Genomic DNA, 23080 nt, shown 5'->3' on the forward strand with positions numbered 1-23080 from the left:
AGAAGGATATTACTCATTATAATAGTTAATGTCTCTTTTGAGATTTTACACAGTATTATTTTTAACATTGAATACCATATGTATCTACCTAGCATGTTGTATATGTGTGTGTACACACACACACACAAACACGCAGAGTCTGGCTTTCAGATTTGTTTTTTGAATGAAAGCTACATAAAACTGTGTTTGGGTTTTATCTTATCTTCTTGGAAAAGAGAAATTAAACTGAATCGTTTTTTCCTCTTTGGCTCCTAATACTATTTTCTCCTTCCTTTAAATCATTTTACGTGTTTCTACCTTATTGTTTTTTACTTTTATTTGCTCAGCTTTATGTGTGTTTTTTTAAGCAAATGTAAATTTTTGTAAGTTGCCAGGGTATCCATAAATATTCAGAGAATTGTTTTGAATCTATAATAGTGATATATACACATTACAGATGTACTTGTAGATGGAGCAACTGAGCATCAAAATGTTAATGAACTTGTTCATAGTCTCACAAGTGACTGATAGTACAGGAGATTTGACTGTCTCTGTCCGAACAGATCCGGTCCTCATGCTGTGCTACACTTATTTTTACAGAGGGTTGCAGGTCAAGCACCCTGCTTTAATTCTCTCCCCATGACCTCTCTCAGTGCCTGAAACTCAGCCTTGTTTAGTTATGTTCAGGTGGGGCTTGGAGGCTTTCTCTATCTTAAATGTCAATTCCACAATGTAAAGACCTCCTTCAGCCTCTGTCGGCAGGTATGGTGCTAGAAGCTGTAGCTTTCAGACGGGCACCCCAGGAGGAAAGAGATATTGAAAGATACATGAATACAAAATGTAAATTCACTTAAAAGAGAGTATTTCTAGTGTTTGTCATTCAGTGTTCTGCAAACCACAAAGTAGATCAATATATTCTGGACATTATTTCCGATGTCTGTGTTATTAATACCATCATAAGATTTCCTTTTAAATCACTTTTTATGAGAAGGAAATAAAAAAAGTCCAGGTGGAAGCAATCAATCTAGGAGAAGCATCAACTGCAAAAGGAAAAAGAAACAAAAAGGACTAAAATGCTAATGATGGCGAAGTGATTCTGAGGCAACTGGAGTTGAAATATTCAACGTTGCTATGCATTTATTAGAGAGATTTATAGAGATTTCACTCTGGTTTGATCTAGTCTATACAAAACATAATAGACTAAAAATATACACTGCCCCAAAGTGGGGAAATACAAAAAAAAAAAACACAAAAAACAAGAAGGGACATGTGCCTTTTGAATTTAGGATTTCATGAAATTTTGTGTTACTTGCAACATGAGAAAGAGAAACAACCTATTTCAGGGTCCGTGGTAAAGGATGGCAGAGCCAACTGCCTGGGGAGTGGGAGACAACTGGCATGCACTGCTTCATCACCCAGCAAAAGTGAGGTTCCCATGGCAGTCACCACAGCAATTATGGTATTTTTAAAATGTATACAATTTGAGAAGGTAAAGGAAATAAGCAGAGCAGAGATAATGACAATGTAATATTATAAGTACTAAACGAGGTGGTGTTCAGAACATTCCAGAAGAAAGGAAAACATGTTACTAGATTTGGTTTTCAATGAGCTAAGAGCTGTCTGCTGCTACCACAAGGAAAGAGCGTATTTTCAGCCTGATGCACAGAAAACACTACTAGATTTGGAATTGTGCATGGCGGAGACATAATGCTGTAAAACTCAAGTGAACCAACTTTGGGGAGAAATAAGCAAGGCTATTGAAAGGAGCCCAGATTCAATTCTATAATTTTTAATTTAGAAGAGAAAATCTTGAGTATTTCTCTCTCTCTCTGTCTATCTATCCTCTCCTTACAGAGATGAAACTACGCATTTAAGAGAATCTATTATTTCTTGTATTACTAAAGCACAGTATTTGGAGAAATAGGCTGAAGAAAAAGGGAAACCACGTTGTATTTCAACTGGGAAAATAGAATTGGAATATGTAAGTCTTCAAAAGGAATTTGCATATGAATGTGTGTATCAACATCCCCCCACCAGAGTGGTACGCTTGTTAAAATTGATGAACCTACACCGAAACATCATTATTACTCAGAGTCCATGGTTTTCATTAAATTTCAGTCTTGGTGTTATAGATTCTGTGGGTTTGGGCAAATGTATAATGACATGTATCCTCCATATTAGAATCATTCAGAATAGTTTCACTGTTCTTAAACTCCTCTGTTCTCCAGCTATTTATCCTTTGTCCCTCCAGTCCCTGGAAAACACTTATCTTTTTATTGTCACCATAGTTTTGCCTTTTCCAGAATGTTGTATAGTTGGAGTCATACAGTATGTAACCTTTTCAGATTGTCTTCTTTTACTTAGTAATAAGTATTTAAAGTTCCTCCACATCTTTTCATGGCTGGATAGCTTATTTCTTTTTAGCCCTGAATAATATTTCATTGTCTGGATGTACCACAGTTTACTTATCTATTCACCTACTGAAGGACATCTTGGTGACTTCTGTGTTTTGACAGTTATGAATAAAACTGCTATAAACACCTGTGTGCAGTTTTTGGGGGGCATAAATTTTCAGCTCATGTGGGTGAATACCAAGGAGCTTGATTTTTGGATCATACAGTAAGAGTATGTTTAGCTTTGTAAGAAACAGCCCAACTGCCTCCCAAAGTAGCTTCCAAAATGGTACTGTTTTGCATACCCACCAGCAATGAAGCTTTCAGTTTTAGCTTTCTTTCCTCTACCGGCATGTACTGTAAAATATCCCTATTAATTTAACCATAGGTAAACATCTGTTCCTTACTATGTGTTAGTTTTGGTTCTGTGGAATACAGGAAGGGAGGCAATGATTAGCTTGATTTGAAATGGTGCAAAGAGAAAATGACATCCATGGAAGACAAATGTAAGAAGAGGCAGTGGTTCCCTGGAAGAAAGAAATAAAGATTAGTAGGATCCATGGGAAACATAAACCCGTTGGTAATATGCAGAGATATTGTATGTAAAAATGATCCTTGGATTCCCATATTATGCTGGATGTGAGCTCAAATAATCTTAGTCGAATTTTAAAGTAAAAGTAAAGATGTGTAGATGCTCCCACATTTCTTATATTTTAAGGTATCTCTCCAGTGTGAGATGCATGCACAATGAGGTTTGAGTAATTAGCAAAGGCTTTTCTACATAACTTATCCTTATATGTCTTCTTCAGTTGTGAATTAAAAACTTTCTCACATGCCTTACATTTAGATCATGTTTCTCTCTGGTGTGCTCTTACATGTACAATAAGTTTGAAAACTCACTGAGAACTTTCCCACAGTTCCTGCATTCATAAGTCTTCTCTCCAGTGTGAGTTCTTATAGATACTCTAAGTTGGTAGGAACAACTAGGCTTTCCCACATTCCACACCTTCATAAGGCTTCTCTCCACTGGGAGTTTTCATAGGTTTTGTGATGGATGAGGAACGAACAAAGGTTTCCCCACCTTCTTTACATGTATATTGAACCTTTCCAGTGTGATCTCTGACGTGTGCCCTAAAGGATGACGCACAGTCATATTCCCACAGTCCTTACATTTATAAGGTCCTCTCCATCTAAGGTTATTACAGGAGTCCTCAACTATGAGGGACGCTTGTAGGGTTGTCCCTTATAGTACTAGGAGTTGTGTCCAGGTGGGATCTGCTATGACTCTATGGGATGAAGGATCCATGAGAGCATTTTTCACAACATTCACAGGGTTTTATCCCTGTAGGGATTTCTTTCAGTACAATAAGATTTGAAATCTGGATGAAGGTTGCCCTGCATTGATGATTTTACTTTCATAGAGGCTATCCATCAAATGACTTCTCAGATGCCTCTTGTTCTTGTGATGAACTTGAGAGCCATAGCATTCACAAACAAGGCAGATGGAGGACCTCCTGGATCATCTGCAGGCAGTACTGAGACTCAGCACCAGGGATGTAAGAGTGTGGACTGAGATAAGACATCCAGCAATAAAGTCTCCCAAGGGGAAACTCAGCCCAAAGAGGTGCTACTGGGATATCCATCCCTAAGGAGGAGTCATTTACTGGTTCAGATACTTGAAGGTCTCTCTTGTCATCAACAATTCCACCCAAAAGTCAATTTAAAAAGGCAAAGAGCTAAAAGGGGCAGAAGCAGTGCTACCTTAAGAAATTTGCAGTTGGGTAAAAAGAGCTTAAGCCACAAAAGCAGGCAGGGTATGTGATATTCATCTACTTCTCTATTTGTATTTGATTTTTTCCCTGCTGATCCCTGATGTTTTCTTAGATTGTTCATTTAACTCTTATTCTTGTTACAGGTGAAACCAGGATAATAAGGCACACGAACATGGAATCTGAATAACGTTATACACACATTTCTGAATAATAGAGCAGAGGATCTGAAAGAACCTTAAACAAGCAATTGGAATATAGCAATAGCTTAAACAATTTAAAGGGCAATTTTGAAATCTCTTAATATGAATAAATGTTTAAATTTTAGCTTGTGTCTCCCAGAGCAGAGTAATTGCTGATGCTGAAAGAAACTGACACTTACTCAAATCCCATCTTTGCAGGACAACATGTTTCAGAGCATTTGTCATCATTTCCGATTGCTGGGTTCCACGGTGACAGCTTGGAGAAAAACTGCTTCTGACCAACGTTGCCGTGCACTCTTAAATCTCTGGAAAGAACATTCTTTAGAGAGGCTTTTCTGTGACTGTTTCCATTTAGCACTTGGTCTAAAAAGAAATAGAATTTAGAAACTACTGATCTTGGATCACATCGTAATCTTTTGTGGCCTTGAGGAGTTTCTTTGTTCCTCTGTGAAACTAGCACTTAATCTTGCTCCTATCACCGTCCTCTTTAACACCAACCTTAATATACAGTGAAAGAAAAAAAATAGAACTAAATTCTACCGTTTGGTATACGAGTTTCAAGGAGGAGTTAAGGAATGTTAATAATATTTTGAAATTCAGTTCTTAAGTTAGTTTCTTTAATAAAAACTCATAAATAGTTTTCAGAAGTTTATGGTTATCTACAGCTATATATCTATATATACACCTATGATCTATCTATTTAGTCTATGAAGTTAACAGGAAGTCTCCAACTATTACTGGAGAAATGAGACAACCTAAAGAATAAATACTTTCTAAAAAATAGTGTATAAGCACAGAAACTATATTCTTGATTATTGCTTTCAACCGTTGTATAGATTTTGAGCGACAACGTATATTAGAAGTACTTGTAAAAAGAAAAAAATACTTTTTCATTAATGCAAACTTTTTTTCATCCAGGAGTAAAGAAAGAAAGCGGGTGAAGACAGATGTCACAAGAATATACCGGAAAGTGGTTTTTATCCTGCCCCCTTTTATTTGAGTTCCCTAAATATGCCAGCTTTGGGGAGAATAAATAAACTGACCCAAGATCACTGGATAATCAAATTAAGCTACTGATCTACTAAGAATATTGGGAGAGAACTCTGGAAATAAAATTTGTAGTGTAGTGTACTGCTGAAGGTCAAAAGCTTCCAGGTAAAAACTTCAAATTTTATAAAATATGGTATATTGAGATTAGGAGTTTTGTTATGTAAATCCAAAAGAAATCATATGGATTTAAGTGAAATAAAGCAATGAATATAGAAAAATCAGCAAGACCTCTAAAAGAAATGAAGGGCAATCTTATTTTATTCTAATTTAAATTTGATTTTTAGAGCTTTGTTTTTTGTTGTTAAAAGCTACAGCTGGGTTTTCTAGGATGGGTAGTTCTGTGTTTAGATGCATTTGTGTTCCCTAAGAATGGAAAAATAAATACAGTTTTCTTTATAAAATTGCAAAGTGGCAATGATATTTGTATGATTAATGTCAAGTATAATGTTATACAGAAAGTGATTTCAGAAAAGCTTTGTAACACTTTAAATAATAATTTGTATTGTGTAACATATTGTTAAGTGTCATGTGTCAGAAATTTCTGATTATTCAGTCTTCAAACAATTTATAATTGAGTCATCTAAACATGAAAATAATAATTTATTTGGGATATTAACAAAGTCATATTAAAAATGATAACACAAAGAAGAGAGAGAGTAATTGAAAATAAAATGTTCAAGGTCCTAGCATTATTAAAAATGATTAAGTAAGAATTTACATTAGATGGTTAATTCAGGGATGAATTTTGTGGTAAATCAAGGATAAAACAGTGCTTGTTGAAATTAGGATACAAAATATAGGTTAATTTAATGAATTACAGAATAAGGTATGTTTATATATAATATGCAACAGAGATCATAAAGAAATTAATAAAGTAATAAAATTAATGTATACATATAAATATGCAAGAAAAGGGTATTTAGAGCATTCTATACAGCACCAGACATGTGCAAAGCAATAAAATTTGGAAAGCGCTATAATTTCTATAGCTATTAAGTAACATTTTCACATCTGATAACTGTATTAAAAATGAATTTTATATTTTGCCACACCAATCATTGTAACAAATGTCACAAAACCCTGAGGCAAATTAAAAATAAAAAAGGACCCCAACAGAAGGGAAAAACAAAATGATAATTAGGAAAATCAACCTAACAGAAAACAAGAAGTAGAGATAAAGGGATATAAAAATGTTTGATCAAACAATGTTTGATCAACATTGAAGTGTTTTTGATTCTTGCTAATTTTTTTTTTTTTTTTTTTACCCAGGATCTTTCACACCTATTCAAACAGTAGCTATGAATGGATTTCTGGACTTAACATATTAGGGAAGGGGAGATCTGGACAAAATAAAAAAGTCAGTTCACTGATTTAAGGTTTTAATATAGGTTATCAAACTCATGGAACAAACAGGACGTTGATTTAAAATAATTATGGAGTTTTAGCTTCGAACGATTTAATGCATAATATTTTTGCCACAAAAATAGATAAAGAAAATACATGGTAGCATAAGAATGATTTTTTTGGCCCCATTTACCTTCCGTCGTGCCCCTTTCAGAACAGGAATGACTGTAGCTTTTATCCTCTGGCTCTTCCACAGCTGTATTTCGGTAGTGTTGGGAGCAGGTAACTTACCTGTTTAGTTTCACAAGCCCACAGTCAGAGAGGAAGTGAGCTCCAGAAGCTGCACTGAATGGATTATACACAGGTGTCTCATGTGTACCTGGATCTGATTTAGGTTTGGACTTTGAGCTGATGAGATTTACATAAAATTTTGTACTTGCTGTTAATGAGATGATTCGATTTTGGTTTAGATGGTGCATTTTGGACTTCGAGCTGATGCTAAAATGGATTGAGACTCTTGGGAACCTTGGGAAGAAATGAATGCTGGAGAAAGATGTCCCCACCTTAAAACTAGGTTTTGCTTTACTCACCCTCCACCTACCCTTAAGGCCATGGTTCCTTAGCTCAATCAAATCTCTGGATCTTCTCCCCAGCAAAACTCAGAGTCGCACACCTGTGCCATATTTTACAATTTGAAGGAATTCACAAACAAGTTACTGCCCATTTATGCACTCTAGTAGAAGAACATCTCATTCTTATACTGCCATCATGCATATGTGTGTTGAAAAAAACATAGCTATTACCAAAGCTATTTATGGCTGTCCAGTTGCTTATATGGGAGTTCACATCTTTAACATGGCATACAGCATCTTTCATAACCTGGGTCCACTTTTATCATTGCAATCTCACTTCCTGCCCCTTCTTCCTCACTTCCTTCTTACTATAGACTCTGTCCTTTAGTTACACAAGACTATCTATTCCCATAGGTCATGCAACTTTTATAACTCTTTTAATATTGCCTCTAACTGGGGTTTTCCCATCCCTGCCTCTTCTCTACCTATAATATCCTGCTTATTCTTTCCAGCCAATTTTAAAAAGAAGAGGTCTCTTTAAAGACCTTTTTTGATACATACACTCCATTCCCAGGCCAAAAAAAAAAATTTCCTATGTACAAGTGATGTAACGTTTATACGTGAATTTATAATTGATTATGACTTCAAAACCATTTATTAACCACTTAACATGGACCAAGTACTTCACCTCGCCTTGGACTAGAAGGATAAATGGGACATGCTTACTTCTTTCCAGAACTCAATCTACTGAGTGTAACACGATGTAAATAAAAGGTGTAAGTTACCGCCTCTGCTCCTGTGATAACAACAGGGCCGTTTATGTGAGGTATTATGAAAGGAGAGATGCAGAAGGGAAACGGAGGAAAGAAAGTATGTGAAATCTGAGTCAAGGATGAATTGGTGAATAGAAGTTTTCCGGGCAGAAGGATTTTCATGCCTAAGAGAAAACCAAGGAGCCAAGATGTTCTAAAGAAGGAAATAGTATTTTGCATTTGGGGGACTGTGAAGAGTTTGATGTGATATGGTACCAGGTGTATTGAGCAATTCAGAACAAAAGGATTAATTCTAATGGCCAACCTTGGCCAAAGCTTTAGTATGTGCCGGGGACTTTTAGCTGTGCGTACGACATGCTGCATTAAATTTATTCTTCATAACAAACTTCTGTGATATATTATCCTCATTTTACCAAGGAGTAATGATTAAGAGGTAAATAAGATCAAGGTAATAATTTGGTATCCTTTAAATAAATGTACTTTATTCAATACTCATTTAGTTGGATCAGAGAGAAATGCATTATTAATAATAAATATACATTTATCTCTTCATGTTTGAAATAATAGCTTACTATGTATATTTCTCCCTCAAAATGCACCTCTTAGATCAGCATCTTTGTATCTTTCCCTTGGCTTGTATTTGCTCTTGTGCTAGGAAATATTTCTTAACTGATTCTCTGGGGAAAAAAAAACGAAAAGGAAAGAAAGAAAATCTCTGTGACGCCTGGAGGTTGCTGAGGTCTGTCGTGTGAATACTCCCACCCTGGGTGCGTTCAATCCAGGGATGAAGAGTCATTGACTCAGGGTTGGGGGCCGGCCCGCAAGCTCCTCACCAGCAACTCTGCTCAAAGTCTCACCGGCCATACCTCTTCTTTTTTCTCATCCTTGAGATTGCAGTTCTCATAGTGAAGCGGCGTCCATTATGACCTGACATTCCTTATATCATATCATGTCCTCCTAATGGGTCTTTCCGCATTCTGTTGTGATTTTATTTAATTATTGCATCAGCTTTCTAGGTCTCTCTCCCCACGCTAGAATGTACACTACAAAAGGGGAGGAGCCTTATCTATTTTGTTCATCACTGAATTCCAAGAGTATCTCAGCATTTGGTGTTAAGCTCAAAAAATATGTTTTAGACTAAAAATTTGGCCAGAGATGGTGTCATTGAGGGACCTACAACACCTTTAACAAGATCAATTGCTTTAAGACAAGTGAGTAAAATTACACTGTTCTCTTTTATCGAGAGATGCAGATGGAGAGCACAAAACCATATTCTGCTAAGCCAAGATTTTGTCTTTTGTGCTTTATTGCAGGATTTTGGAATGGAGGGGGACAGAGCAAAGATTGGCAATAAAGGAGCAAGTGGAGGGTCCTACGGCTTGCTACAATCCCATCAGTCACAAAGCCTTTTTAAATTTTGTGTCACCATTATGGGGTTCAAAGGAGTCTGGACTATAAGAGACATCATTATGTCAATGTTTATTGAATTCAAATTAATAAGGATTAATTTTAAGGTGCAGGGTGATGTGATAAAAAGAAATGATTTTCCAGATCCTCTTAAGTTAAAATTGGGAATACGAATATATCATTTTGCTTTGCAACTTGGTCTTCACAAATCACTGGATATAAGCATACTCAAATACCACTAAATTTTCAGGGTCAGATACAAACTGTTTGGGAACTGCTGTTTTATTGGGTGAGCTGTGCCTTTCATTAGTTCAGTTAGTTTAAGAAAACCAGCCCACATATTTTTGACGTATGGTGTTGGGTATGTGTTGACTGTCTCATGTGCTCATATTCTTTGGTATATTTGATTATTTCAGAGACAAATATAACTATCTTTAACAGATATCGTTTTGCTTCCAATAGGAAAAAATGTTCTTATGTGCCTTTGTGTTCACACCAAGATGTTTAATTGTACTTTATGTATAAAAGTTTTTCAAGGTAATCAAGCTAAACTGCAAAGAGTATTAGAAGAAATGAAATAATAAAATCCTGTGTCTTTAAAATGATGAAGAAATTCATGTTGAAGAAAACATTTATTTTAAAAATATGTGTTAATAAAAAAACCATGCTCCTGTGTTGTAGCTAACTGCTAATAACATTCGGCTGTGGTGAAGTTGTGTTTTGAGCAGTATAACATTAAACAAATACATTGCAACGATGAGTAGGGAAATTGTATTGATGGCTTAAATCGTGACAGTTTTAGGGATTTATTTTTAAAAAGGGCAACATAGGGAAGAACTGTTAGGCACATAGGTGCATTGTCTTCTTGACATGCATTTATCCCATTGATTTCTGTTACCATTTTGCCTCAAATTACCCTTCCTTTCCATGTTCCTGATTTCTAGTGTACCATCATTGCACCTCTTAATATCATTTCACCTGATTATTTTCATTCAAAAACTAAAAGTGTTTGCTCTTGATATTGCACTAATTATCCTAACAGTGCCGTGATTTCCATTTAAGCAGCGGCAAACCCCCATTTTCAGGAAGCCTTTTCTGGATGGAACCATGGTTGCCTTTCATCGAGGCATGGCACAGCTTTGAACTTTCCCCTGCTCGTCCCAACAGTTTGCACAAATCCATGTGCTTCTTCCTAGCGCGAATCTGCTGTTTATCCACATCACTGCTGAGCGCAGGCTTCAGTCTAAAGTTTCGTTTTTCCAAGTGTTGAGTCCATCTCACAAGAATTTGCATTTCTCTATGCACAGGAAACAACGCATTGTTTTGTGGAAGGTGTTAACTCTCTCACTTCATGTTTTTGGCCCCTCTATATGTCTCATTACTCAATTACATAATAGTTTCTCTCTTTTTCTTTCTCTCTGGCCTGTGCTTTCTAAAAGATTCTATTTAGCCTCTGCATTTGTGAGCAGCTGGAAACAGAATGGAATTCAGTTCTCTGTATGGAGTGCTTTGAACTTCTCTCTTTGGCTGGATTTGTAAAATGTAATAGAGGATGTCATGGAGGGAGCTTATTTCGGAAATCCAGAGCTCATTTACATCCGTATTGTATTTTGTGTCAAGGATTTAGGAAGGTCAAACGCTGTCATTGAGTAGACAGAGGTCATTCTTCCCTGCAGACAAAAATCCTTGATGATATTTATTCAGGAACCAGGACAATCTCAACAGAAAAATAATTCATTGCCCAAAATATCTTTGCTGAAAAATTCAAATAGCCAGATGGTAGTCGTGCAGCCTTATATCCTTTCAAAATATGCTGTAGTCAGCAGATTACAAGTCAGTGAGAGAAAGAGAAGTTGATATTCAGTCTAAATGTAATATATCATAACCATCTATCTCCTGTATGCAGAGAGGATAAGAGGACAGAAAAAAATAGTATTTTCCTTGGTACAGGTGATGATATTTTGTGCTGAAAACAAATATACTTGACTTTGACTCCAACAAAATGTATTGTTGGAACATTTATAAAGATATGATGAAGGCCCTTCTATATCATAAAATTCAAAAATTTAACTTCTAATTGTTATTTAATATTAAATGCAAATCTATCAAGTCTTTTGTCTTATTTTGCTAATTAAGATTAAATATTACTTGCCAGTTGAAGAACTCCAAACAGTCACTACCTAGCTCCTGATGCAATGTTTATCCAATTCCATTGGGCTTCCCTTGACTCTATTTCTGCGGCTGATATAATACAGAGTTGGGGCTTAGGAATATTCTGACCTTGAAGTTGGGACATACAATTATAACAGTTGTAGTACCTTATAAACACAATTGTCCACAATATTTCTTCTTTAAAATTTTTAATACGGGGGCAGAGAACTTTCACAAGTTTGAGAAATGTGGTAAATGGAAATCATTTTAGCCAGACATCTGGTTACACAAAACTTGAATTAAAGAAGCAGCATATAAAAGATTACCATATCATTTTAGAACAAATATATTTTGTTCTACAAAAATTTATATAAATTAAAGGTAAACTGTTTGTCAAGGTAGAATAATTCAGGTGAAGATTATTTGTGTCTATGCTCCATCATGCCCCAGGGCCTTTACATATGCTTTTCTCTTTCTGAAATGTGCTCCCTCCTTACCCCAACCTCCTGTCATTCATTTCCACATATGTTAACTTTACCTCAAGTTTCAGTTATCAACTCGAACGTAAGTTTCCCTGGGAGGCCTTGCTTGCTCTGTCTCGCTTTCATTTGAAGCTTTCCTATTTAGCGTTAGCTCTAAATGCAACTGATAATTATTGATATAATTACCTGATTGATGTTAGGCCCCTATTTTATTAATCATGTCCTCTGTAAGGGCAGGTACTGTGTCTGTTTTTGATTACTAGAATATATCCATAGTCAGGCATAAAAATATTTGTCAGAAGAATACGCTTGGGTTCAAGAAGGTATAGCACTTGAGTGGTCATCTTTGATATTAAATGTAAATAAGTTCCATGGGAAAAGGGGTTTAAGGGAACTTGTCTGTGTAGCTTTACAAATATTACCCTTTGTAACTTCTTGGGTTAAAAGCCTGTGCCTAGGGAAAAAATTGTCAAACTTGCATTGGAACATGGACCATTCCTAGGAAGATGTGTTTGAGATCCATCTTTGATATGTTGGGAAGTTCAATAGTAAGGAATGCCGTTAAGAAGCTGCTCACTAAGTAAATGAAGAATCTGGATCAACTCAAACCCCAGAACCAGAACAGTGAGCCTCAACGTTGTCAGTCAACAGCCCCTTGATATAATAAATATGTATCCTGATATAGAAGTCATAGCAAATATAACTGACCTATCCACATTTATTCAAGAAAAAATTTTGAGGCCCTAAATAGAAATGATAGTAAATTAAAATATTATACCTTTAAATGTTAAAAAAGTGTGAACTACAACTGGAGACAAAAACACATTATGTGTTTTGAAGACAGAGTTAGTGATTCAGTGGGAACATACACGAGCTTCTGAGGTTCTGGTAACATCCTTGGTATAAACGGTTACAGAAACCAGTCAAGCTATAGAGAAGGAGTTTGTTAAACCTCAAGGGGGTAAAATAGGTCATAATCGTCAAAGTAAGGATTATTATAGATAAAATTATCATTGATAGATTAACACCACTTTTGGTGATTTAATTCTTACTTTCTCTATTCCCTCTTCCTATTTGTATCTACCAGCCTTCAAATTGCCACATATTTTGCACAGATAATTATTATTTTCTATAGTTCTCTTGACGTATAGAATTTTGCATTCTTAACCCAGTACTTGGATAAGGAATAGTAGACAAGGACACCATTTAGGACATATTAAAATATGAAACTCAGAAAAGCAGGTTGAATATTAAAATATAATTTGAAGTGATTTTTAAAAGCATGATAGGACTAAAAACTAACCAAAACACATAAAATAAAATGCTATATATTGTACCTGAATTTCACTCACATCACAATAACATTGTACAACTACACAAAAAGAAATAACAATTTGTGGATAAATTTTAAAATTAGAAAAAGGGTATTTTTGTTAATTGTCATTTTTCAAAGCTTTTCTTTTATATGGATCCTTAGAGGCACATTTTATTCCTGTCTAGAACTACTGCTGTGTCTAAACACATAATGGGGAATTATTTAGATAATTGAACGGGAATCATAAAAACAAAAGAAATTTAGGAACCTAAGAGGAGTAGTCCTGAATGTGGGCACAATTAGTTATTGTCTCTGTATTTAGAATTACATGATTCCAAGCACACAACACTAAATACCCTCCACCAACTTAGTGCACATTTTGGCATAAAGAATTATATCTACAAAACTTATCTGCAGAAAAAGCATGGATGTCATTTCAGTAAATTTCAGTAGGAACTAAATGAATGCCTACTATGTTAAGATATTGTGCAAGATATAAATGAGATATGGTGGAAGAGCTTCCAGTCTGTCCACAGAGAAAAAAGATACATTAGCACATACTTTAAAGACCACAATGCTCTGAACCCCAAGAAGAAAGTCCTCACAGTTGCTATGAAAGCTCAAAGCAGACTGCCCTTTATAAGAACTTTAGATCCAGTATAGGATTATTCACAGCTCTGCTCTGGCCTCACTCTCTCTCTCTCTCAGAAAGTGTATCTACTTCCTTAGCTTTATTTTTATTAATTCATCAAACTATTTGTCCTTCTTAAATCTCCTTCTTCAGCTTGATGGTCTTTCATTCATCTCCCCCTCAATTTTTCTAGTGGGAGACCAAAAATACCCCAAACTTTTCCTCTTTCCCAACTCCTCTCAATATTTACTCAACCAGAATGCTCTTTAAAAGACACAAATCTTATTATGATGTTTCATTGCAAAATATTGATGCTTCCTCAGTCTTAAATAAGTTCCAACATCTTTTACACATTTCTCAAGTCCCACGTGAGTTGGCTACATCTGCCTCTGCTTGTCAAGAACCCTTATCTTTTATACTGAAGAGTAGGATTAGTTATCTTTTGCTCCAAGGGGAGACACTGCCTCTATCTTCTGAGGCCTTTGCTATACAAGCATCCTTGAAAAGATAGTCTGGAAAAAAAATGGTATCCTGTAAGCATAGACATGCAGAAACATGAGACTTCCCTAAAGAACTGAATCTCCTCATATCAAGCAATACTCCCTCTTATACCCACTCTTACACATAAGACATTTTTGACTTTCTCATTTTTACCATGCTTATTTTTGGCTCTAAGATTTCAATTTCACTACTCCTTCTGACTGGTACCTCCCTGCCTGATTGACCCCTGTGCATTCTTGAATCTTGAATTCTTGATGCAGGGTCAATGGCTCTTTTATTTTCTAATTGTAGCAAAATTTCTGAAACATAATAACTTCTTAATATTTCTTTTATTAAGTAAGTGAATGAGGTCCACCTTGAGATTCATTATAATGGGAAACAAACAGTAGTCAGATGAAAACTGGTGTAGGTGTAGGTGCAGGGAACCCCAGACAGAGCGGTTCATAGGAGCTGAGTAACGAAAGCAACTTTCTGACGTCTAAAAGAAGCTTTCCTTACTGTCTTATCGTACTTCTTAATTCGTGTAGATTTTATCACTCTGTCATTTGATTATGCTTGTTTACCAGCTTGTCATGGGTCTTTCTCAGCAGACTCTAAGTTTCGTGTGCACAGAAACCACATCTAACCAATCCCCTTGTATCTCCAGGAGTTAGTGGATGGGATACATAATTGCTACCCATCACATATTCTCTGAGGGATGATAGAATTGGTTGGAAGAAAGAGAGAAGGAAGTCTTAAAGGAAGGGACTAAAGAAAGGGGAATGTAGGAAAGAAAAAGATGACGTCAAAGGCAGTAACACTAATGAAAAGAAAGGAAAAGATTAGCTCTTTGAATGTAGTTGTCAGGTTAGCTAAGCGGAGGGCAGGCATTTGAAGGAGAGGAAATGGATCTGGAGAGAATCGTAACACACGGAAAATGGACTTGGTAATGTACTGCTGCAGGGGGTCTGTGTCACCAGGACATAGGTTTTTGGCAACAGGCAGGGCTGGGAATCAAAGGTCAGTGACAGGGTTCCGGGGACCTAGTTGCAGGTTGTAAGAAAACCCTCAAAGTGGACACTGAAAAAAGGGAGCAGAAGTGGGGCAAAGAAGGATAACTTGACCAATTTTATTAAATGAGAGACAGCTGACCTTGAAATACTCAAATTTTTTGTCTATGTTCCAGTTTTCTAAATAAATTTCCCTGCCTTTCACCTGTGTGTACGATTTAGCCAACAGAATGCCTTCATTGGGCACCATTTTTTTCTTATGTAGTATTTAATTTAGGCTGGTTTTAGGGACCCAAAGAGAATGTTTAATATTCCTGTATGTAGGTTCATTACTCACACTTTTAGTTAACTATTTGCCATATTCTCTAGTTTCAGAAATATCAAGAGATGAATTTGAGATGAAGTGTATTATCGCATCAAAATTTGCATATTGATTTTATTTTGAATATGATTAGGAAAGGAACATAGATCTAATAAATTCCAAATAAAATGCTAAAAATCATGTTAGGCTAAACATGGAATCTTTATTTTGGCATTTTATTAATTCTAGACCCCTTTGACCATTAAGCTAATCTGCTATAATATATTCTTATCTGCATATAATTAAGTTTCATTGCTGAATACATAGATTCCTAAGTGCAGTTTGCAATTTAGTCTCTGTAATTCACTATAGCTCTAAAAGTAGTAATTGGGGAAAAGGATGTTACAATAAAGCTGCTATTGGTGCTGTATATTTCAGAGCCATTAGAATTACATCAAGTAGATAAGGATAGTAATTGTAGTTATGATAAAATTTCACTGGTAATCATTAAAAATCAAACGAATGAACAAAAACTAAAACTCACGTTTCTAAATGAGTTCAATAAACCATAGACTTGTAGCAGTTTCTCACTTCCTCTGCCATTCAGTATTCTAAGATGAGCGGTCTTGCTTCCACTTAATTAATGTTTTGTCCCCAACTATGTTACATGCATAGATACAGTTTTCATGACAGCTTACCATTCCCCAGTATTATACGTAAAGCTTTTATCTTTATTTTTTAAAGCCTTTGTTTTTATTCAAAAGTTTTTGAAGGATACTAGCTCTTTATGTAAATGCTATAATTTATTCATCCTGAAGTCTCACAGGAAGTTTGACGATTTTCATTTTTGTGTGTGGCCTACTCTCTTTCATTCATTGATATCTTTGCATTACTTTTTCTCATCAGTCCTCATGTAAATGGATTTGGTGCCAAAACCTTATGGAGTTTTATCAGCTTTTTGCGTTTGTGTTTTTCAGTTATTAAGAGCTGTAGGAAATAGATATCTAAGACTCCAGTGTATGGGAGAGGTGAAAGGGCTCTTCTGAAATAGGGGTAGCTGATTGTCATTGCTTACTCACAAAGGGGAGCAGAATATGCCACCCCAAAATATGCCTCCTTGGCATAAGGATTATTTGGGGCTGGTTATTTTTAGGAAACGACAGACACAGGAGAAGCTCTGAAAACAGTAGAAATTACCCTTTTTGTATGACTCATTTATATTTTTAAGAGAAATCTTCATGTGTAAGGGTCTCTCCTTCTTTGTACCAGGAAGAAGATGACTAAGTCTCTAGAAACTCTTATCAGTAAAGAAGGCAATGGCTTAAATGTATACAACAACCTTATGCTTGTTTGCTCCGGCTTTTTGATAACCTCCCCAAACTGGCTCCCTACCCAAGCCCCCTACATCTTTTGCCTTTAGCCGGATGTGGTATTTAAGGTGGTGGCTTGGGTTATTTTGGAGAGTTATTCAGCTTTCATGAGTATACTTCAGCATCGCTCATTTATACTGGAGGTATACATGTTATTAAATTTCTGTTTGCTTTTCTCCTGTTAATCCGTCTTTTATTACAAGGGGGTCTCTGCCACGAACCTAGAAAGGTAGAGGAGCATTATTTTCCCTTCTCTACACTGACATGGTCTTGGGTACATATTTCTTTGTTTTTATTCTACATACAAAGTCTGATGGTGCTCTTTTCTTTTTTCTCTGTAATGCGGTTTAAATAGTTTAAGATAAAGCAAGGGTATAAAAGTGTACAGTATTATCATTCATCTCTTTAGTCTCCGTACAAGTCACCAGTTTTATGCAAAGCTATTTAGTTAAGTCATTTAATCAACCAGCATCTATTGAACATTTATTATGAGTCTGGAGTAAGGTTAGGACTTGTAAATTGAGGTACGAAAGAAGAGAGTCCTTGTCTAAAGGAGGTGTGAGAGACCCACAAATAACTACAACACTGTTTGATAGGTACTACGATGAAACATGGGTATTGGTAAATATACCCATGAAACTTGGGGGGAGGATTTGAAGGGGGTCCTTGGGAAGGAGTGGTCCTAGTTATTAGAAGAGGATTTTAAGCAGAGCTGATTACCTGACCATTAAAGAACAAATTGGGAATAAATCTTGGAGAAAAGAGGCAAGGATGTCCCAGGCAGAGGAACAAAAGTGTGCAAAACGCAGCAAACCTAGAGACAGTCCTGTTCTGAGTCCTGCAGGCTGAGCCACGTGGTGTTACGTCATGTTCTTTTTGGGTGGAGGCAAAACATGAATTGTGAGCAGAGTATGTTCATGAAGGGCCTCAGACACCACGCTGAGGAGTTTGCCTTAAGATAGGCACATGGCACTTTTGACAGATCTTAATCAAAGGACTTAAATTGTCTGTTCCACTTGTTAGAATATTTGAAAAGCTGTGTGGGAAAAGAATTGGTCATAAGACAGGAAGCATCATTATGGGAAATCATTGAGTCATTTCAAGATCAAACCTTGCTTTCCAATTTAATAGTTTTCCCTTTTCTTGTCTCTCCATATTGCTCACCCTTCGATCTCAAGGATTTTGTTGAAAGAAACGCTTTTTTTCCAAAGAGAGAAGATTTGTAAAAAATTTTGTTGATTTTCAGTTTAGGCCATTGAAGCCCTATACATGGGGCAGTTCAGAGACAGCATATAGAATTGATCTTACACTGAATAAAATCAATACCACATTTGTTTAAGTACATTGAAACCAAAATCCTTCTTGAGCATTCTATTGAACCTTTAATTTGCCCATGAATATGTGCCTCACCATAGGAGATTGTCATACAGACCAAGGAGAGGGTCAGAATCAATACACCCTTCACTTTTAGCTGTCTTAGGATCAAGATAAGAGATTATAATGCTGCCTTAGAAATAATTACTTGATCACAGGCATGGGACTTAATATTCACCCTTATAAAAGATTGCAAACTAGTCTCTTAAAAAAAATCTCCATGAAATAAGAATTATTGCAACACACACACATACTCCCTTAAATTATTTCTTAATTGCTGTTCTTTGTAAAGAACAGTTAGCTACTCAGAAACTGTTGCTACCTCACCTCCACTGTGGCTAATACAGGACAAGAAAAGTACAAAAGATGATCTCTATCTTTAGCAACTTGTGATGTGTTTAATGAAACAGAATTAATGGCCATACAATATTTTTTAAAGAATACAATATAGGGTATAATCAAATGCTAAACTCTTTGTGAACCATATCTATGCACAGAAGTTTTGAGGAAGGAGAGATCTTTATAAACTAAAATGATCAAGGAGGAATTCTTTAGGAAGGTGGGAAATTTCTGGCCGTGAAATGGGAGAAATTTTTGAAAATATTAATAATTGTCATTTGTCAAATAGTTACCAAGTGTTCTAAGTATATTTTGCCCGTTCCATAAAAATATTACGTGAGGATTTCTTGTACCCATCTAACAAGAGAAGGAAGTGAAGCACAGAAAAGCAAGATGGGGCACCACGGCTGCTAAGATCGGAGCTTCTATTTGCATCCAGGGTTCTTACCCTTGTGCTACTAGAGTTTTGACAAAGAAAAGCATGAGCTGAAGGGCACCAGTGCTGTGGGTATTAGCTCATTGCCAAGAGTTCATATACTGTAACTGTTTTTAGAAGTAGTGATTGTTGAACTGAACCACCCATATTGTCTCAATATGCAACTTAAAAACAACACTTTGGTGATGATAAATTTCAGTCCTGAAGTGGAATAATCGTTAGGCCAAAACTAAGTGATATTTTCGAAAGCAAGATGAAACTGGCTAACTACCTAATCTACTAAACATAAGTAATATCTAAACACTTTAAAACTTTGGATCTACAAGATACAACTTTCCTAAAATCATACAGTTACTATAGTCTTACTAGAATAACATTTATAAAGCAAATTACTTTTTATTTCAATATTTACTGTGACAGAAAAATATTATAGGTAGAATTATATTATTTTATGCCTATCATGTATCATATGCATAAAATATTTCTAAACATAAATAATCTTTGTGGCTTAAGGCATTTTTTTAACTTTAGTTTCGGCAAGGTCGTATCATAGGATACCATTTCACTACATGAGCTATCAAGGAAATTTGCTTAACAAAAGTATCTCTATTTACTAAAAGAAAACACAACTTCAGGACAAAAAAGTGAGTCCAGGCAATACTTCTTTTCATAATTATAATTACATTACCTTGTTTCTAACACAGGAGAATTTTTTTTAAAAGAGATTCTTTATGAAGTTTAATTTAGAGCATCCAAAGTTTTCTTATCAGTGTAGAATTTTTTTTTTTACATCTTTATTGGAGTATAATTGCTTTACAATGGTGTGTTAGTTTCTGCTTTTTAACAAAGTGAATCAGTTATACATATACATATGTTCCCATATCTCTTCCCTCTTGCGTCCCCCTCCCTCCCTATCCCACCCCTCTAGGTGGCCACAAAGCACCGAGCTGATCTCCCTGTAACACAGGAGAATTTTTGATGTGTGTAATATTCTCAGATTATGCGTTGAGTCTGTTCACAACCATCGGATAACCTGGGGAAATATATTTTCAATGTCTAAAATTAGATATGAACAATATCTTATATAAGAGAATCCTAGAAAATGTTAAGCTAAAAAGACAAAAACCTCAATGGGGAAATCGTCAAAAGAAGATGTAAACAAGCACTTTATATAAGGGAACTCCCAGAAGCATAGCAAGCATATGCTAAGATGCTCAAATTCATTAGTATTTAGAAAAATGAGAATTAAAAGAACGATGTAATATTGCTTTGGACTTCTTACGCTGATAAATACATTATACACTAGGAAATGGGAGGAATGTACAAACCTACTTGCACCGTGGTAAGAAAGTTCCTGCTGCAGTCTCTGAGGAGCAATTTGACGCCACACAGATTAAATTCAAGTCACATACCGTATGGCCAGCAATCCTGTTCCTGGGTGCAAACCCCAGGGGAAACCCTAACATAGTTCTGTAACAGGACACAAAGGAGATGCTCTTTCCAGTGTTGTTTGTGGTGCAGGAAATCTGGTTGAGGTATGGCTAGGCACACGTGAAAGGTGCATATTACGGAGGACTAAACAATGCTCAGGAGTGATGCTCCAGCCGTGCACATTAGTTACATGGGTGGATTTTTTTTTTTTAAGTGCTGAGTAAAAACAATTAAGAAACACAATTTTGTATATATAGTGCACTGCAGGAAATTAAGATATCCTCAAACACGTGCATTTATAAGAAAACATATGAAAAAATATAGACTCTTAAATTCATTAGAATGGCTGCCTCTGGGGAGCAAGGGAGTCATTGTTAAAGATTAGAAAAGGATTGTTTTTAAAGTGCTTAATTGGTTCAGTTAATACTAACTTCTGTAGAGAAAAATCCTGGAAATCTCAGTGGTTTAACACATGAAAGTTTTATTTTTGATTCACATTGCAGTTCAATGAACATTTTTATGGGCAGGCAGCCCACAAGATGATTCAGGGATTCCATCCGCCTACAGCCAGTGACTCGTGAGGCTGCTCACCAGCCATTTCCATCCCAGCCAGTGGCATAGGAATAAGAGTGGGGGGTCTTCACGGACCACGTATGGAAGGCACACCCGTCACCTTAGCTCCCAACCCTTGGCTGTGCACTGCAGGTTGTGAACAGGGCAAGAAAGGCTGGGGATGGCTCATCAAATTGTGAGCTCAGCAAGAAGAGAAATGAGTTGTATGAACAGTCAGCCAGTTCTGCCTGGCAAACTTTCTGCACCTGTAGGATGATAATGTGCCCTGAATTGAGACTTTGGATCAATGCAACTGTCAGCTCTGGGATGCACTTATCCCTAACTAAATACTCAAATACACTAAGTTTCATATCAAGTAAACCCGTGAACGATGAAGTAAAGTTATGAATACAATAATATTAGTCCAGGCATTGCTGTGAAAGCATGATGATTATTTGGAATAAATGTAATCAGTGGAGAAATACGATTTAAAAATGGATAAATACTTGCATTTTTACTCTTGTCTGTAATTCTACCTCCTCTTTCTTGAGTTAGTTGCCCCAGGGGAAGTTTAGTTAGCTTTCTAACCTGGGTCCAGGTCGCATTTGCAGAGGGTAGAGGACCCAACACCACAGCTTGTGAATCTGCCCTTGCTGCCGGCACAGTGACTTTATTCCCTGCTTAGCCCCACCTCCTTTGATTGTTCCTTTCAAGGTACACACATTCAAACTAGAAACTTATAATAATGAGTCATATAAATATTTTGCCAGCTGAATTCTCATTCAGATATGCATGATCATAAACAACTCTTACATTCCTGGTGTCTATAGAGATCTCTTGCAAACCTGAGAGATTGTTAAAATTAACAAGTATAATTACTTGAAAAATTAGGATGATCAACCATATTTCAGGAAAAGAACACATGGATTGGCTATTTTACAGAACGAATGATAATTTTGCTGAGATTCTTGGGCTCATAATGTGGTATTGGCTAAACATGGTATGTTTTCCCCTGCAGGTATTCCCAGTAGATACATTGGGTGATACACAAAACAGCATTTATATTTTAATAAAATTTAATTTAAATACAAGATAAATTTTAATCTTAATGTATATGAATTTTTTTGTTTCACCAATTAATAGTTTTGAATATACATACAAATAGATAGATAGATAAATATAGATAGATAGTTATAGGCAGGGTTCAAATAATATGCAAAAAGAAACAGTGAGCAAAGAGAGAGGGGGAAAAAAAAGAGAGAGATGTCATATATAATACATTTAATTTACAACTGCACAGTGGCTGAGAGCAAGCCTTTGAAACCTGGCTGCTGGAACCTGAATTCTAGCCCCACAGCTTACAGGGTGATATTAAGCAAATTACCCTCTTTTATTTATCTTATCAATTGTTAAAGGGGAAAAATAATAGTAGTTATCTTAGACTCACAGTGAGGATTAAATAAATCATATACCAAAGGTAAAGAACAATCCTGATCTGTACTAAGTTCTCCATGGTTAGGTATTGCTGCTGTTGGTGATGTTATGTAAGAAAACCACTGTTTGGGATTAGGTCAGACAATAAATCAAATTCCACATTGCATTTATTACCAAACATGAATTTGCTAAGTTAGTCTATAATAGCTCAGCTTCTCGTTACCAGCCAGATTCTACCTTTGCAAACAAAATCGACTGTCCTGGATTTGGTAGATTCCAGCCTA

Source organism: Monodon monoceros, unplaced genomic scaffold, assembly GCF_005190385.1.
Source record: "Monodon monoceros isolate NGI ecotype Baffin Bay Population unplaced genomic scaffold, NGI_Narwhal_1 Super_Scaffold_1, whole genome shotgun sequence".
NCBI lineage: Eukaryota > Metazoa > Chordata > Mammalia > Artiodactyla > Monodontidae > Monodon > Monodon monoceros.